The sequence below is a fragment of the Miscanthus floridulus genome, chromosome 8 (assembly GCF_019320115.1).
Source record: "Miscanthus floridulus cultivar M001 chromosome 8, ASM1932011v1, whole genome shotgun sequence".
NCBI lineage: Eukaryota > Viridiplantae > Streptophyta > Magnoliopsida > Poales > Poaceae > Miscanthus > Miscanthus floridulus.
The window spans coordinates 178,120,704-178,126,272 of NC_089587.1; the positions used below are offsets into that span (position 1 = coordinate 178,120,704).

The 5,569-nt window shown below is 42.9% G+C and overlaps 1 non-coding gene across 1 annotated transcript; it reads right to left on the bottom strand.

Annotated features, from left to right (window-relative positions):
* Positions 1 to 523: 523 nt before the first annotated feature.
* LOC136478768 (small nucleolar RNA R71) lies at positions 524 to 632 on the bottom strand. Its single transcript, XR_010764478.1, has one exon. It is a non-coding gene; the product is annotated as a small nucleolar RNA R71 (small nucleolar RNA).
* Positions 633 to 5,569: the final 4,937 nt, after the last annotated feature.

The window sequence follows — 5,569 nt, forward strand, 5'->3', positions numbered from 1 at the left end:
AGACGTTAAGAAATATCAACAAGTATTTCTAGCGCCATTACCAGGGAAGGCAACTGGCATCAAATTTTTATAAGGCTAAATTTGTTAGCTAGGTTATTTATAGTTATCCTAGTTAGTTTATCCTTTTTTCCTCATATCCTATCACTACCCTCCATGATCATGGCCGATAAGTCCATTCGTGATTTTTATGTACCCTCTGCTGCTAATGTAGCCACCGGACCCAATGTTATCAATGGGGACGCTAACTTTGGGCTTAAGCCAGCGTTAATTATGATGGTTCAAGCTAGTCCGTTTTGTGAGAAAGCCCAAGAGGATGCAAATTCTCAACTCCAACATTTCTTGGATATTTGTAGCACATTCACCATTAAGGGAGTGAGTCAAGAGGTTATACGTCTTCACCTTTTCCCCTTCTCTTTGTTAGGAAAGGTTAAGCAATGGTTTTACTCTAACTGCAACGCTGTAGATACCTGGGACAAGTGTTCCAATTCTTTCCTAGTTAAGTTTTTCCCCATGGGGAGGACTAATGCTCTATGCAATAAAATCTCTAGTTTTCAACAACTAGCAGATGAGTTGATTCCCGAGGCTTGGGAACGAATGCAAGAGTACGTCTCTGCATGCCCACATGTTGGCATGGAAGGCTGGCTTTTGATCTAGAATTTCTACCATGGATTAGTGTCGTTAGATAGGAGCCATTTAGATGCTGCTGCTAGTGGTGCCTTCTTTTCGCTAAGTGTTGCAGATGCAAAGACACTAAGTGAGAAGATGGTCTCCAACCAAGGATGGAGCGATGATCGACTCCAACCCTGTAAACGAGGTATGCATTAAATTAAAGAAATTGATATGCTTACAGCCCAGATGGATCTACTCACGAAGCGAGTGGATCATTATGTGAAGGTGAGTGCCCAAGAGACACTCAAAGCCATGGATTCCCACATGACTTGCGAAGTCTGTGGAGATGTTGGATATTCGGGCAATTCCTGCCCCGAAACCCAAGAGGACCTAAACTTTGTCAACACTGACAATGGGTTCCATCCACAACATCAAGGCTGGAATCAGCGCTCCAACAATCAGGGAGGTAATAATTATTACTCTTCTTCTCGTTTGAATAATCAGGGTAATAATAGTTATACTTTCTTAAAAGATCTTGTTTATAGCAATGGTAGAATGATTGATAGTATTAATAAGAAACTACATGCTCATGATAGGATGTTGGAAAACATAAATGCTAAATTGGATGAATTTTCTTCTGTCTTAAAGAATCAACTTAGGTTTAGTAAGTTGATAGAAACCCAATTAGATCAAATTGCTGTTGCTATCCCATCCTATAAAAAAGATAGAATTCCTGGTAAACCTGAGGAAACAATGGAAGCAGCCAACCTTGTCACTGTAAGGTATGACTTCTCTGAGAATGGTTGGGGATTTCCTATTAAAAAAAGGTGATCCTGGGAGCCCCATCGTTACTTGTTCCATAGGACCCCACACTTTTCATAATGCCATCTAAGATTTAGGGTCTAGTATTAACATCATGTCTAAGGAAACTTATGATAAGCTATTTTATACGCCCCTAGCATCAACTTCAGTTTACTTACAATTGGCTGATCAATCCACCTGTTATCTCGAGGGAGTAGCCATAGATTTATTAGTTAAAGTTAGGAGTGCCTATGTACCTACTGATTTTATGATCTTAGACATGGGTAACGCTGAGGATACACGAGCTATAACCATTACAATTCTAGCTAAATGAAGTCTATCCATCACACTTACAATCAGTACACGAGCTCATAGCTTCTTTCATAGGAGACAGACAAAGATTAAGAGGACGACAATTACAATAGTTTTGAAGGTAGAAGCAATGGCCCTATTTGTTTACCTAGATAGATAGGTATAATCAAGCAGACACTTGACAATTAATAGGCCTAGTTGCACACATGCATTTATAGTAAGAACACTAAACATATGCAGAAAACCAAGACATCAGTAAAAAACCAACCAGTGCCACCTCCTAGTTCTTTTCATCATCGTTGGCCTAACCAGATCTCAAACGCTAGAATGTTTCTTGTATAGCTCATGTTCAAGCAAGGACCAGAATAGTGAAGCAAATAGGAAAAGGCAAGAAAGGGGACCTATAGATCGGATTTGTTGCCTCTGCTGTGGCACACAATGGACACGGATGCCAATGCCGCCACGCTCCACTGCGAAGCCCCATTGCCTAGCCTCCAAAAGGATGCCTGAGCTAGCACAACACATCGAGGATCCTCCATCGCTGTCGCAAGTCCAATGGGCACAGATTTGTATCCACTTACAGTGGATATCCAATATATAGGTCAACCTGTAGGGCATCCACACGGAGAATATACTACTATAAGGACTCCAAAGACATGTCAACACAACCAGGCATCTAGCGCAATGGTGAAGACGGTCCATTCCATGCTCTGGGTCCCAAGTTCGACTCCCAGGTCCCAGTGTTTTTTAATTAGATTTTATTAAACACCGGCGGCACACAAGCCGTCGCGTCCCACTGGTCGGATGGAGATGGAGAAAGGTCCCACAAGTAGACATGACACATAAGCCATTGGGTCCCACAGGTCAGATGCAGAAGGGTCCTGCAGGGTCAGGTCCCATAGGTCAGATGCAGAAGGGTCCCGTAGGGTCCCACAGTTCGGATGTAGAAGGGTCCCGCATGTACACGTCGGATGGATAAAGGATCGAGCGAAGACTTTTTGATGAATTGCAAGCATCATGGATGAGTAACTACAGGTCCCATAGGTACAAGTTGAATGTCTGGTCCCACAGGTTGACTGCAGAAGGGTCGCGTAGGTACACGTCGGATGGAGAAAGGACTGAGCGGAGACTTTTATGACGAATTGCAAGCGTCACGGATGAGTAAAAGGGCTGTCCCATAGGTACACGTCAGATGGAGAAAGGATGGTGTGGAGATCTATGATGAAGCCATTCGTTACAGATCAAATATTGTCCATCACAGATGTGTAATTAGTTCAATGATGAAGCCCTGTTCGTCATAGTTTTAAAGGAGATCATCACAGATGAGATGCGCGAGTGATCTGTGATGAAATCCTGCGCTCTTCTCTGACATTTTTTGTGATGATGCCTGATTTCATCATAGAAAGGGAGGGTTGCAGGATCGTCACCACTGATCTATGACGAAACGGAAATATTCGCCATAAAAAGCGCTCTTCTATGACGGTTTCGAATTTGTCATTAAGATTTTTGTCATAGAAGTGGATATTTCTAGTAGTGAAACATGCTCTTTCTCTTTATCTTGATTGGCCCTGTTCTGATCATGCACATGCTTATCTAGCCGATCGTGAACTCCTTTATTTTTTATGCGTCGATCCACGTCGTTAGATTGATAACTCAAATGCTCATGGATAGACCAGCGGTTGGCTTGAGACTGCCTAAACTCTTGATATTAATTACTGCACTCTGGGCAGTTATGTCTTGTGGGTAGTTTCAAACCTTCCTTCCATCAGTGTCCAAAGAAAGAACAATTCCAATGTAGTTTAGCTTACTCTCTTTTATACCCATCTTCATCGCATCGATGCTCATTTTCTTCTTCCTTGGGCCAGCGTTGGTAGTCTTTCTCCTTTTGTCGTTGCCACTTGTTCAACAAAATCCTAGAAGTCACGCGAGGACTCATAGCACCAGCTCTATAGGTCTCACCTTGTTCATATTGCCTCTTTTGTCGATCGTGTTGCTGCTTAGCTTTCTTATATTCATTAGCCGATATCTAAACCTTGGGGTCGATTGACCCATCTCCTTTGGCCTTAGCTAATGTTAAGACCTTTGTCTTCCTTTTATCTAGTTGGAACTCCACCATATTCACCCTAGAAATGGATGCCCATCTATACCCATTGCTGGCTTCTTGGTTGATTCTAACTTAATCTTTCCCTACTCAATGGCCTTCTGGACGTGCTGCCTAAAGACTCTGCATTCATTGGTACTATGAGTGGTAGCATTATGAAACTTGCAGTGTCTCTTCCCTTTGAGTTCTCTTGTCGATGGAATCACATGGTTTGATGACAACTTCAACTGCTTTTTTTCCAGCAAGAAGTCAAAGATCTTGTTGGCTTCTTGATATAGAAGTCATAAGCGCTCTCTGTTTCTTTCACCCAAGGACAACACACAACACTCTTGCCGCATGTCCATTCGGCTGTATCAACTTCAACCTCTTCATCCTTAGAATCTAAATCATACCGATCTACCATGGCAGCAGTACTCTTCAAATACTTTTCCTTTCGCAAGGTCTGATGCTGACTCTCAAAAGCAGACACCCTCTAGACCAAGTGAGATAAGTTCTCAATCTCCTGGCCTTTGAACTTCTCTCTGATTGCTGGTAACATCCCTTGAAGGGCCAATTTAGCCAACTGGCCATCAAACAGATTCAACGAGTCGCAATGGCTCTTCACTTGTCTGAACCTTTGAATGAATTCAGAGCCTGACTCATTATTTCTCTGCCTCATATTTGTCAAATCTGATATCTTCTTCTCTCCTGTCCCATTGTAAAAGTATGTATGGAACTTGTGCTCTAAATTGGCCCATCCAGTGATTGAGTTTGGTTCAAGCGATAAAAAGTTAAAAACCAACTGAAGGCTGATCCATATAGAGATAAAGGAAAAAACCTGACTCTATGTGCTTCTTCCACTGATGCTTCCCCAAGCTGAGCAAGATAACGGCTGACATGCTCCAATGTGGTCATCTCATCTACTCCAGGAAACTTGGTGAAATCAGGGACCCAGTAGCGCGAAGGGAGTTGCACAATATTATACCAAGCTAGGTATGGACACTAATAGGAGCCAATCTAATTCTTAGGTTTCAACCCAAACTGGCTTTGCATCATAGCTGTTATCCTATTAACTAATTCATCAACATTCATGCCAGCAGCTTGTTGTATCGGCTACCCTTGAGCCTGAGCCTAAGAGCCCTGTGCTTGAACTTGTTGACCCTGAGTCAGAGACTATTGACCTTGGACTTGAGCTTGTTGCCCCTGGGCCTAAAGTTGCTAAAGCTACTGCGGATTATAATTGTAAGGAGTTTGATACCTAGGGTGCGGCAGAAGCCCATATGTGCTGGCATCAGACACCAAATGATACCCTTATAGATAGTTGATCTGGGCATTGTGAGTCGCATATCCTTTCAATCGACTATCATAATAAGCTGGATCAGTATTTCTAATGATCTGTTGCAATGGAGCAATTCTATGGGCTGACTAAAGCATCTGATAGGAAGTGTTGAATCTCTCCTGAGTCGGTCGTTGCACAACCTATTGAGTGATTGGTGAGGTTGGCTGTTGGACTGAATACACTTGGTTTTGTCTAGTAGGATGTTGAACTATTTGCGTGATAGGGACACCTGGTGATTGCTGCGCTGGTGGTTGTCCCGCTATCTCTTGACCTTGCCCCCTGCTGCTTGTAGTGTTTGATCTTGAGCATGTCCTCCTAGAAGCTGCTATGCAGGTGGCTGCTGATACTGCCTACCATTTGGCTTCTAACTAGAACTAGGAACACTGTCTCTAATAGCCGAAGGATTATAGCCATTGAAATATGACGGT